General features: G+C 39.3%; 1 pseudogene; it reads right to left on the bottom strand.

Annotated features, from left to right (window-relative positions):
• Window positions 1-12,495: 12,495 nt before the first annotated feature.
• On the bottom strand, window positions 12,496-12,935 carry LOC130707173 (60S ribosomal protein L32-like; annotated as a pseudogene).
• Window positions 12,936-14,198: the final 1,263 nt, after the last annotated feature.

Raw genomic sequence — 14,198 nt, forward strand, 5'->3', positions numbered from 1 at the left:
TCTTAGGGTCTTCAGGGATTTTAGTTAATCCAGATTAAAGTAAATCGATCAGAATATGAAAGGGTTAAGAAAATATGTTTTTATTCCACCTCAAAATCTCTTTCCCAATAAAACATATTTGATATAGATTCTACTAGCAGGTCTTAAAATTTACAATATTCCAAAGAAAATGAGGGATGATGCTGGAGGAGGACAGTGGAACCCCGCCAGCATTTGAGAGGACTTCCCTCTGGGCAAGGTTTCATTCTGATTATTTTCATTGCACTGAGTCACAAATTTCAGGACACAAAGAAATGAAGGGGCAAGGAGTAAGGGCTTCCTCTTCAACTTCCTGCAAAGCTTTAGTTTTGAATAGAAACACCTTGAAGTCATTATTGCTGAACAAAAATGTGTTGCGGACAAGAAGTCTGCAAACATTTCATATTCTTTTCCTTGTTGAAATATTTATAATGGGTATTGTGGAAAGAAGCACACATTTGGAAAGAATCTCTTTGAAAACTTGCCTAATTGTGATAGCTAAATAGCTTAATAGTAAATAACTAGTTTAATAGTAAATCTATTATGTCTATAAAACCACATAAATATAATAGTATATATAATTATATATAATAGTATAATAATAGTAGTGTAATATTAGTGTGTGTGTGTATATATATATAGTATATAGGGACAGTATTCCTGTTCAGAAAGGGAATTTTAACTTAAAAGGTCTTCATTAACAGGCAAAATGCATGGAATTTTCAGCAGGCAAATATTAATACACATTGTGAAAGACAACTGTGACTTTGTGGTAGTATCCTACTTGCATTTTGTAAACTCTATGAAGTGCTTGCTTATCCCCTGCCTGCATTTCAAGCAACACTTACCAGTGACTGTACCAGATTTAAATCATAATTTACAGTCACCAATACAAAAGTGCTCCTGAAAAAAAATTATTCTAGTTTTTAGCATTACTGAGGTATAATTGAGAAATAAAACTAAGATATTTCAAGTGTACAATGGGATGATTTGATAAAAAATATTTATTTTAAATGGAACTCATCTATGGGTAGGAAAGTGAGTTTTGTATTTGTTATGTTTAATCTCTGCCCAAATCAACTTCCCTTTTATTTGAGGTTAAGGAACATAAAAAGTAGAGCTTGGGCTTTTATATCTTTTAAGTGGGTTTCTGCTTAAAGATACTAAAAGACAGCATCTACACTAAAATGCCTTCTGCAGTCAGCATGGTATTTATGTGGTGGCACAATATTTTGAAATATCAGCAGAAGTTCTCCTCTTTTAGTCTTTTTTTTTTTTTTTTTTTTTGGTAAGACCGTGGCCTTTTCACCATTCACGCACCTAAACTGTGAGACATTCATAAAGAAAATAATTTTATAGCAAAAAGAAGCCATTTGGGATTCTAAAGGCAAAATCCTGAGTCTGAATAGATTTGAAGACAGAGAGTTAGAGATAGACTTCCTACCATGACACCATGACAGCCAAAGATTCTCCTGATTTGATGGTGGCAGGCAGGGGACAGGAAGGGCAGTAAAGAGCCCAAATGGAGAGGAAATAGGAAGTAGAACTTACAGTTCCCTAAGAAAGGTGAGTCCTGTTCTCTGGCCACAGTAAGCTGAATAATTGAAAACCAGATTATTTGAGGATGGTTATAGATGCACCTGGAGATCATTAAATCTATTTCTAGTTACCATTAAAGGCAGGTGGGAAGGCAGCAAAGTATTCTAAGGAGCCTCTATTCCCGAGGCCAGCATGATATTGAGATCTACTTAGGTGAAACCTGAAGAAAGAAGCACACTAAGGCTTGGCTGTTAGCCTGCACTGCTCCAGAAATAGTTCTCAGCTACAGAGACCACAGCAAATAAAAAAGGAGAGGACACAGGGTAGAAAGTGAAAGGTTTTCAGTTCTTCTTAAGGTTCTTGGCAACTGGTCTGCAATCCACAGAGACCCACCTTGGTGTGGGGTGGGTGGAGGGATAATTTAATGAGAAAGGGAGAAGCAGGCATGAATCCTCAAATAGTAAAGGAGATATTTGCATTTGAAAGTGATCGGTAGGGCAGCAAGCACAGAGCTGAAATAGGTGGAAGCACTCTAGGCTGGTGTGTGTTATGCCTCCCTTGAGGGTGACTTGGAGGCTCAAAAGAGCCTGACAACCAGGAATGTGTTGCTTACTTATGCTAATTATGAGCAAGAGCTCAGAGTTCACTGCCCCAGAGAAGCTGCTGAATAAATACAATTCATTGCCTCTCATAAAGCACAGCTGTGTGAAATACCCTGCAGAACCAGATACAAGTTTGGGGAACTAAAAGGGAACAACTTTCTATTTTCCAATCTGGTCTTTGAAAATAGTTTTTATATTTAAAAAAGAATCCACTAAGTACTTTTCAAATGATGCCAATAAAATTTACCTGGGATTCTCTGTAAATATCAGACAACCTGTCCTTTTTTTTTTTTATCATAGAGACAAAATAAGCCAGACTATCTAATAAATGGTCAAAGAATTTGACAGCTCAGAGGCACTTCATGTTAGGAGCATGAAATATTGTACATGCTTTAAGAGGGGTGTGAATAGAGATTGATATTGCAAAAAAAAAATGGAATTGTCAGTGTCAAAAAACTGGGACAGTGTCAAAGAAAAACTGCATTGATGGGGTTAAATAGGCAAGGAAGACTTCATTCAAGACTATTGCTTAGGGACTTGCCTGGTGGTGCAGTGGTTAAGAATCCACCTGCCAATGCAGGGGACACAGGTTCGAGCCCTGGTCCGGGAAGATCCCACGTGCCGCGGAGCAACTAAGCCTGTGCGCCACAATTACTGAGCCTATGCTCTAGAGCGTATGAGCCACAACTAGTGAGCCCACGTGCCACAACTACTGAAGCCCAAGCACCTAGAGCCCGTGCTCCGCAACAAGAGAAGCCACCACAGTGAGAAGCCCACGCACCGCAATGAAGAGTAGCCCCCGCTCGCCACAACTAGAGAAAGCCCGTGTGCAGCAATGAAGACCCAATGCAGCCAAAACTAAAAATTAATTTAAAAAAAAAAAAAAAGAGTATTGCTTAGGGGTCAAGACTACTGCAATCACGGAGAGAAATTGAACTCAGCTCCGGAAACAAAAGGCAGGAGAGAACATTAAGGCCACCTTGATCAGAAGGTAGAGTTGAGTTTGGAGAGAATTCGGAAATATGTTCCCCTCCTAGCAGAAGCACAGTCATAGGGAAATGGGAACTCGGGACTTGTAGTGTCCTATTCTGTTATTTGGGAAAAGAAAAAAGAGGATTTTCTCTGTCTCTGCCTGGACTCTTGGCAGTGGTGTGCTAGTAAAGGGTTAACAATTTTTTTTCTCCCTCCAGAAGAAAACAGAGCCTTTTTTTGTAGTGTTTGTTAATTTCCACGCTATAAATTTTCCCAAGATGACCTATTTCAAGCTATCAATTTAATGACACTGCAATGTGAATTTGGGAATAAAGGCTCACAATCAGGTCTTCAGAGGTAGAATCAGCCAACTCAACCACATCACACTGCTTTTTAGCCATACACACTGGCAAAAAACGAGAAGCAACTAGAAATAATAATAATATATTCTAAGGATCCAACTCCTCATTAATGAGGTTTTACACACGTACATAAAGAGAAGACGTTTAGGGTAGGAATAGCTTAAGAATTATAACACAGACATTAATTTATAACACCTTACAAATTGCAGCTGATTTAATTCCCATTACTGAATTCTGATGAGAAAACCGAGGGTCTCAGCTTCACATAACTAGTAAATGGCCAAGCTGGGAATGGACCAGAGGACTAACTGCTTCCCAAACCCTCTCTCTCCATGAGCTCAACTCTGAACAACATTCACAAATCCTTTTCTCAAGACCTACATCCTCAAAAATATGTCTTACCTAGAGCCCACAATTCTTACAGGTAGATATATCCTTTAAGGATAAACACAACCCAGGATGCTAAAAATATGAAAATTTGTCTGTGAGGGACATCCTTATTCCATTAGCATCCCTTGCACATAAGTGGGACATATTCTGACGTGATCCAATGGAAGAAGAAAGGAGTAACTTTTTGATTTGGAAGGAGACAGTTACAGAAACTTCAGTAGTTTGAAGCCCTGTTGTGATAGATGGGAAAGCAAATGTTAAGTCTAAAATGAGAAGAGAGGCAAAAATAAAAGCCCCTGGAAACAATAATCGGCTGACTTATTCATCTTTGTATCCCTCCGGGTCAGAATGTGGCTGAACTCAGAGCAGGTGCTGGCTACTCGTTTGAAGAAAGGAGAGAGAATTGGAGGGAAAGCCAGATGGAAGGAAAGGTAGAAAGACACAAAGAAAAAAGGGAAGGAGAAAATTCAGGAGGGAGCGAGGGGGACCTGGTGGGTGTACTTTTAAAAATGTGAAGAGTGTCCAAAACTGGAGTAGAAAGGCTGTCGTCACAGCTGGGAAACGTGGCCTGACTTTGACATTCACCTGAGCACTGGTTTCTGCAGGCCCACAATTGACTAAATGTTATTTGTAATCTTCACCTTGCCCACCTTGTCACAACGTGGAACTCTCTTGGTCACACCCATTTATAGGACATAGTTATTAAATATTGTGCAAGACAAAGTGGGTTCTCATGTTATGTCTTTATATTTGTCTATTTAATAATAATTAAAATGAAGTCAATAAAATATGTACATATTTTTATTTTAAATTGCATAGACAATGTACATGTGTTTTTTTATTTTTCTATGAAAAATAAGGGCAATTGTCTTATTTAAAGCACATAGCAATGAGGAGTGAAATAAAAATGCTATAAAATACTCTCTTTTTATTCAGTTAAGTAAATGAACTTTCTACCTGGAAGATGATACTCTCCTTGGCATCACTGTCATAGATTAATGGCAGATTTTTGGATGCAACCATTGATAAAAGATTTTTTCTGGCTTTTAATAAAGTACTGTTCCATGAAGGATATTATAGTCTCCCAACATGGTTCTTTTGTAGAGTGGTTCAGTTTTTTTCCACTTGCATAATTTTCATTTGTTATCAGACAATAAAACATTTTGCTCAGAATATTTCTCCCCTCATCTTGCTTAATTGCAAATAAAATTAATGGGGATAGTATTGGGGGGCAGGGAAGAGAACCAGAATGTGAATACTCATATCATAATTCCTGTTACACACATACATCTTGAATGTGATTATCTAAACTGACTGAGATAGTCATCCCTGAAGGGGTCTTGCATGTCATAGATGTTGAACGTGGATTTGTGGGGAAAAAAAATGAACAGAAAATAGTTCTGTCTAGGAAGAGTTCTCCATTCACTAGACACCTCTGCCCTTCCCAAGTTATCGGCGCTACGTCACACTGTGTAGTCAGCCACGAGCATAGTCAACTATCAGAACTGGAAAAGAAACATTAATGAGCCAAATTCCTTTAGACTCACAGATGTTTGTTGCATACATTCTAGAATGGCAGTATTTTTTCCTCTTTTAACTGAATCTCCTAGGATGATAGAGTTCGTGCAAAGCTAGAGAAAAAAAAGAGCATTATTAAATTCACTCAGTAAACACTTTTCAATACCTACGATGTGCTGACACTAAATCACTAAAAATCCTTTTGAGAAGTAGGTAAAGAAGGATGCACCAGGCACTAGTCAGCCATTAGAGATGCTAGACAGGCAACGACGACTATCATACAGTATTGATAAGTACCAAGATGGGGATAAATGTTTGGGTACTAGCTATCGGCGCAACACAGCATGACAGTGCATGCAGGGATAGGGGACAACTTTGGAAGTTTTTTGGATTTACTGATGCTGAGCTGAGTGAGTAGCAGTGAGCCCCTCAAAGGGAAGAGGGAAAGGGTGCTCCAGGCAGTGGTGGTTTAAACTAGTTATAAAGGAAACAGGCTGTAAAGTTATAAAGGGCAAAGGAGGATCAGAGTCTGAACTCCCTGGTTTAATAACTATTGGGTCTGGGCAGATGACTTTTCTTCTACGCATCTATCTACTCATAGGGAGCCTTAGAGAGAATGAGAGAGTAAAAAAGAAAAACAAAACAAAAAAGAGTACTTGGGGACCGCCCTTGTGGCACAATGGTTAAGAATCCGCCTGCCAGTGCAGGGGACATGGGTTCGATACCTGGTCTGGGAAGATACCACATGCCACGGAGCAACTAAGCCTGTGTGCCACAACTACTGAGCCTGCACTCTAGAGCCCACGTGCCACAACTGCTGAGCCCATGCACCACAACTACAGAAGCCTACGCACCTACAACCCGTGCTCTGCAACAAGAGAAGCCACCACAATGAAAAGCCCGCACACCACAATGAACAGTAGCCCCCGCTCTCCGCAACTAGAGAAAGCCCGCGCGCAGCAACGAAGACCCAACACAACCAAAAGTAAATAAATAAAATAAATAAACTTATTTTTTAAAAAGCACTTGGCAGCATGTAATTACTTAATAAATTGTATTTTATCTGCAAAATTTTGGTGATGCATTCAGGTAACTGTATTTCTATAAATCTGGAGTGAAAAATTATCAACTTAGATAATGATCATTGAGGCAGAAAAGAGAGTTGAGGGTTAAAGGACTTTCTGCTAGAAATTACTAGTTGTTGCAGGTTGTAATTTCCAGAAGCAGATACCATGTAGAGTATGGGGTACAAGATGTTCATAAAGGATCAAAACCTATGAAAGAAATGGTGAAACAGGATAGAGAAGAGGAAGAAGTCAACTGTGAAGCAAGCACAAGGAAGCCCTGGCCACCCCAGCAGGGAGTCCTCGAGTGAGCAGCGCCTCTCGGAGTTATGTGCATGGGCCAAAACGGCCATGTCTTTATCCCTCTGCCTCACTCAGTTACAAGTGCGCTACCCCAGGAAAGTCGTGACCTCAGACAAGGCAGCTCTCAGCCACTGAGACAGACAAGTTCTCTGAAATTGGGCAGCAAGCCCTTCCTTGAAGGGGGAACCGGGAGGCACATCTCTGGATCTATTACAATAGTGTTCCCTAAAAGTATGGCCTCCTCCCCTTCCGGGTGAATGCCAGATGGTGCTTCTCAGCCCCTTACAGATGGGCTGGGCACCCCACTCTTTGTGGACAATGGAGACCCTACTTGGGAGTCTTCTGTTTCTCTCCTCCTGCACCAAGGGGACTGCATGTTCCATACGGCAGAGCTGAAGGACAGAGAGCCTCCCTCCACCTGCACTGAAGAACAACTACATGGACATGATCCTGAAGAGGTCAACCTTCAGATGTAATGCAATGAGGAACTGTGATAAGCTCTTAAGGAAGATGGTGACATGATTAGTTCTGCCTTTAGAAAGATCAGTTTGGGGCTTCCCTGGTGGCGCAGTGGTTGAGAGTCTGCCTGCCACTGCAGGGGACACGGGTTCGAGCCCTGGTCTGGGAAGATCTCAAATGCCGCGGAGCAACTGGGCCCGTGAGCCACAGTTACTGAGCCTGCGCGTCTGGAGCCTGTGCTCCGCAACAAGTGAGGCTGCGATAGTGAGAGGCCCGCGCACCGCGATGAAGAGTGGCCCCCACTTGCCGCAACTAGAGAAAGCCCTCGCACAGAAACGAAGACCCAACACAGTCAAAAATAAAAATAAATAAATTAATTTTAAAAAAAAGTTTAAAAAGGACAGATCAGTTTGGCTACAATATGCAAAAATTTTGAAAATCGATGAGGCTGGAGGCAGACAACTCATTAGCTACCACTTTTTGAGACAAACAGGACGACAAGGGAAAAGGATTTACAGTCAAGGAAAGAAAGTAAAGCTACAGCTAAGGGGTTAACTGTACTATTTGATGACAGATTGGATGGAGGTCAGAATACGTAGTCTGGGGTGTGAGGCTGGGGTCTGAGGCTGGGGTCTTCTATTGTGTTTCCCAGAAGAGCGGCTTGATAGGACAACAATAGCAGCTAATATTTACTAAATGCATTTGGGCACCGGCCACTCTGCTCATCACTGCGCATGCATTGCCCTCTCTTCTCAGCGGTCACAGTTATCCTTTCTGCTCTGCTGGCAGAAAGCCAGCTCTATTTAGGAACTAGTTTTTTGTGTATCTTTAAGGGGCTTCCCTACCCCCAGGGGTAGATGCTCATCAGTCTATGCCAGCCATTATAATTTCATTTCCCTTATCAGTGATTTGTTACACATGGTCAAGTATTAGAAAAACAAGACAAAGAGGAAAGTCTAGTGAGAGGCCTCTGGGATTGTTTTCCTCATAATTAAAAAAGGAGAAATAAAATAGGGACTCGCTTGTTCCTGCCTTTGACACTGCCACGTGAGGCCTCTATGTTAGGACCTACTTGTATTCTTTTTGTGCCCAAAAGGGGAAAGTCAAGAGACTCCCAGAGAGAGTGACCAGGAGCCCTCACATCATGGAGCTGAGGAGGTAACCAACTCTGATAGCGCCGACCTTGGGACTTCCTGTTATGCGAGGTAGCGAATTATTCTCGCTGTTGAAGCCACTTTTCATTTATTCAGTGACTTGCACCTAAAGGATCCTCGCTGATACACCTGTTTTAGTGTTATTATCTATGTTTGAAGGAGGTAGGAGAAGGAGTGAGGGGATAGCCCAAGCTCCGCAGATCTACCAGCAAGAGTAGGAGATCCTCTCACGATCTTGGTGGTCACCCCCGTGGAAGTACTAGCAGCTTAAATGCCAGTATTTGGGAAAATAATCTGCTTTTTTCACTTTCTTTTTTCCTGAGACCCGACCTCAGGCTTTCACAGTCTCAAGTTTTCTTCGCATTTGTAAGACATCCTTTGTTTCTGGGGATTTTAAAGTCACAGCTTTTTTCCTCACTTCTTGCTCTGGCCCTTAAGTATTTCATTAGCTCCATTCACCACATTAGATGAAGAGTGTCTTTAGCTCCGAATGATTATTAGTGGCTGTTCAAGAACTGACAATAAAAAGTCAACATTTCGGACTTCCCTGGTGGCCCAGTGGTTGAGTCCGCCTGCCAATGCAAGGGACACAGGTTCAATCCCTGGTCCGGGAAGATGCCCCATGTCTCGGAGCAACTAAGCCCATGCGCCATAACTACTGAGCCTGCTCTCTAGAGCCCACGAGCCACAACTCCTGAGCCCATGTGCTGCAACTACTGAGGGCTGTGCACTTAGAACCTGTGCTCCGCAACAAGAGAAGCCACCACAATGAGAAGCCCGCGCACTGCAACAAAGAGTAGCCCCCGCTTGCCACAACTAGAAAAAGCCTGCACACAGCAACCAAGACCCAAAGCAACCAAAAAAGAAAAAAAAAATTCAACCTTTCACTAGTGACTGGCGTGCAATGGTGTATAATTTTGTGACACCTAACAGGGTTCTATGCTCTGTAGATCACAGGACTGGGAATGGCTGTTACTATGGCTGCAGGTTTTTCAAGGACGGTATTCTTTTGAACAGAAGACCCTGCAAACAAATTCTCAGATTCTGTCTTTTGTTTCCAGTCTCATTTGTGGCTCAGGTGAAACTATTTTTTCCAACAGGATAAAACTGTTTAGAAGTTTTTTTCCTTCAATAAATACAACCTTAAATAGTATAACCTTTAGAAAATGCTCTCTTTTCATTTTAACTTTAGAGTAGTTATCTAATGAAGGCAAGATATTCCTGAAGGATAGGCAAAACTGGGAAAATTGTGTGTTCCAAACCAAAAAAGAAATCACAGAATGTTAACCAAATCTTAACTTGAACCAAATCTTATTTTGCTAAGTCTTCTTTTTTAGTTCTAAATTGAGTATTAAAGCATAGAGCACAATGACATCAATACATTCTCTTAGCATAATGCTATGTATCCCAAAATGAAGCATGGTATTAAATACGAATTCCTCCACTTGGGGTTTGCATCCCATGTTTTCACAAAGACTTTCCTCAAACACCCCCTCTCCTGCTTCAACCAATTCTCAGTTCTTGATGGAATATTACCATCAGCATACAAACAAGCACTAATACTGGTTTTTTTCAAATCAAATCAAATAAAACCTCCCATGACTTTGACCTGAATCATCTTCCCACCACTCTTCCATTCCTTCCCAATTCATTGTACGTTTTCTTGACAAATATAGAGTCATGTCAATATGATCTTCTACATCCAGTCCAATCAAGTTTCCACCCCTTCTATTCCAGAAAAAGATCTTGTCAGGGTCACACACACACAAATTTATCCAGTGGTCACCGTTCTTTCCTTAACCAGACCTTTCCATTGCTTTCAACATAACTGCTCACTTTTCTTCACAAAACTCTCTCATCTCTTAATGTCTAGGACCCCATGTGCTTGTAACTGAGTGCCTGCATTGTTAGCTGCTTCATCACAGTCTCCTTCGCCGGTCCTTTTCTCCTCCTCCACCACTAAATGTCCTGGGCTCTCTAGGTGACATGTTTTCAAGCCTATGGCTTTAAATAGAACTTGTCCGCTATCACTTCCACATCTGTACCTTAAGATTCAAACATGCCCTAGAACTCCAGAATCATATACCCAACACCCTGCTGGATATTTGTCCACAGGTTTTTTAAAAAGCATCTTAAAATTAACACAGCCAAAATAGTACTCTTGATTCTCCATAGAACTCAATTACCAAACTCTTTTCTCAGATTAACTGTTCTGAATAAATAACACTATCCAATTTTTTAAGCCAAACTTTCAGGGATTTTTCCTTATTTCTCACTGTCCATCAGAATCCCCACTCCCAAATGTACACATATAAATTATCCACGTATCACGTAAAATTTGCCTTCAAAACATATCCTAAATTTATCTTCTTGTTTTCCATTTCTACTGTTTCAACCATCATTGCTCAGATTATTCACAGCACTTTAGCTAGTCTCCCTGCTTCCATTCTTCTCCCTACACAATAGTTTTCTGTTTGGTTTTCCTTATTAACTTTATTGAAGTGTGACTTACATGCAATAAAAAAGCACCTATTTTAAGTTTGCAGTTTGATGAGCTTGTCAAATGTATACACCCATATGATCATCAACCCCATCAGGATACAGAATATTTCCATCACCCCCCAAATTTTCCTTGTATCCATTTGCATTTTACCCACCCTCACCTCTGGCCTAGGCAACAACTGATATGTTATCAGTTGTTGCCTAGGCCAGAGATTACTATAGATTAGGTTTACCTCTTCTGTAATAGTATATACATGGGTTCATATGGTATGTGTTCTTTTGTGTCCTAGGTAGCTCAGCACATTTTTTGAGATTCGTCAATGCTGTGTGTCTAGTAGTTTGTTTCTTTTTATGGTTTGGCTATACCACAATTTGTTTAAGAAAATATCAAAGAAAATCTTTGTGATCTTAGAGGATAAAACTACTAAATAGGCTATAATAAAAAATTAACACCATCAGTTCATCATGATGAACTGCCCAAAATTAATGTATTAAATAACTTAGAGCCCAGGGAGATGATGCTAGGAAATCTACCAAATAAACCATCTAGTCTAAAAATCATATAATCATGAGGCAGTATACTTATAAGCCCATTCTTCAATGGGGAAGTACTAAGGTTCAGTAATTAGTTTAAACATAAGAAGTACATAAATAGTGAGTTTGGGGGAAAAGAGATTGTTTTCTGGGATAATCACACATAGGTGACAAGCTAAAAATGGCATAAAGTCCATTGAAATTGGTTACATAAAATTACAAGGTATCTGAGGCATCTGCATTCGAGACAATATTCTCCTCCAGTTAAGGAATGGAAAATTAGACATAGGGCATTTCCCAGTAATGTAGTCAATACTACTGTACTATTAAGTGGACAGGAAGTCCTGCTTTTAAACTGAAATTGTTCCTATTAGCTTTAATAACTGATGTGAGCACTTTTAAAGTCTGGATAACCATTAAGGATTCATTTCCACAATATGCCTCCATTTAATGTGAAATCAGATGGAAGGTGTCCCAAACAACTGTTCAGTTTCTTTTTTTTCAGTTATTCATTAATTAATTTTATTTTTTGTTCCCCCTGTTGAATGTGCTCTTTAAAAAGACTTTGTATGTTCCATTGTTCAGTGAATTATTCTATAAATTTCAGGTATGTCCTGCTGGTTGATATTTTATTCACATCTTTTATATCCTTAGTAATTTTCTGCAGAAATTTCAACTATAATGTGGATTTGTCTCATTTTGTTTGCAGATTTTTTGCAGTTTTTGCTTCATAGATTTATGAATCTCTGGTACTAGGTTCACAGGGATTCAGAATTGACACTTTTATTTTTATGAAATTCCCCTTCTCATCTTTGTCAATATTCCTGGTTGTGAGGACTTCTCTGTATATTTTCCCATTCTCTTACTGTTGGACTATCTGTAACTCCATATTTAAAATGCACTTCCTCCAGATGATATAAAATTGGATTTAGCTCTTAAATCCAGTGTAATATTCTTTGGCTTTTTTTAAGAAAGTTTAGAGCATTTATAATTAATCTAATGATTTACATGGTTGTTTCTAAGTGTACCATCCAGCTATTTGTTTTCAATTTGTCCCATACGTATACTTTTTTGAGTTTTATGGTTTTATTAACACGAATACAATGTGCACACAAGCTGCCTCTTCATTTTCTTCGCTGTGCAGCCTGGCATTGGGATTGGTGACTGACAGCCGGCTAGGCTGCTCTTTCCACAATGGCTCTGTGGTTCTTAGAGGAGACGATGTGAGAAATCACAGCCCAGTAATATATGTTCCAGATCAGCAGCATTTCAAGCTCCTTGACATTGTGGACAGAGACTTTCAGAAGTCACTGGTCAGCAAGTGCTTTGTTTTCTTGTTGTTCCAGTAACCAAAGTTGGACATCAAAATCTGGCCCCTGAATCTCCTGCACACCCTATTGTCATGCCCCTGGGCTTCTGCCAGTTCTTAATTATGACATATCGGTCTGACTGGTGCTGGATGGATTTGTTGGTTCTCTTTTTGATCTTTGGCTTCATGAGAGGTCTGAGGGTGGCCATGATGCTGAGGAGGACGTGTCCCATATATTTTTTGCTCTCCGTCCCTGCATTTTTTATGACTATTTAAATATTTTCAATATTCAATTTTTCTTTACCATGGTCTTACTAGCTATAACTTTTACGTTTATGCAGTAGGAGCTCTAGGGTTTGCAATATGCATCTTATCACAGTCTTTCTTCAAGTAATATTATGCCTCTTGAGTTTTAATGTAAGAAATGTATAACAGTATATTTCTATTATGCCCTCCTCTTATTTATACTTTTATTGTCAAATAATCTACATCTTCATATGTCATAAACCCCACAAATATATTATTTTATAATTTAAACAATAAAATACACTTTAAAGAAATTTTAAAATGAAGGAATTTTTAAAAAATTTACCTACATAGTGACTATTCACAGTATTTTTTATTTCTTAGTAAAACTCTGGTTTACTCTTTCTTCAGCCTGAAGAAATTTACTATAAATTTTCTTCTTGTGCAGATCTTTGGGTGATGAGTTCTCCAAGGTTTTCTTTTCCTGAACATATTTTTATTTTAGCTTCATTTCTGAAGAATATTTTTTCTGGATATAGAATTTTAGGTTGACAGACCTTTTTTCAACATTTTAAAGATGTTGTTCCAAAATATTCTGGTTTGCATTGTTTCCGATAAAAAGTCAACAACTTTCTTATGGTTATTCCCCTGCATTTAATCTCTCTTTTCTCTGACTGCTTTTAAAATTTTCTCTTTAACAATGATTTTATAAAATTTGAATTATGTGCCTTTGCTTTTCTTTTTCTTGATTAGAATTTTTTGAGCTTCTAGGACATGCAGCCTTATAATTTTGAACAAATTTGGAAAATATTAGCCATTATTTATTCAATTCCTGTAAACCTCCTTCCTGGAACTCTAGTAACACTATTGTTAGAGTTCTTAGTACCATCCCATATTTCACCAAAGGTAAATATATCTGTATGGATAATTTCTATTGTTATGTCTTTAAGCTCACTGATATTTTTTCTGTGGTGTTTAATCTGCACATAACGTATTTTGGGTTCTAGACATTCTATTTTGTTCCTTTTAATATATGGAATTTCTTCCTCACTATGTTCATGTTTACATCAACCCTTGAATGATCTGGACATTTCCCTTTTCCCAGTGCTGAGGCACCTGAATTAAAGTTCAGGGGTCACCTAGGTAAAGTACAGGGGAATTACTGTTATACATTTGTCACAGTGAAAAATGATCTTTCATCATAGGCCTCTCTTCCAGTCAATGGG

Source organism: Balaenoptera acutorostrata, chromosome 2 (genome assembly GCF_949987535.1).
Source record: "Balaenoptera acutorostrata chromosome 2, mBalAcu1.1, whole genome shotgun sequence".
NCBI classification, from domain to species: Eukaryota; Metazoa; Chordata; class Mammalia; order Artiodactyla; family Balaenopteridae; genus Balaenoptera; species Balaenoptera acutorostrata.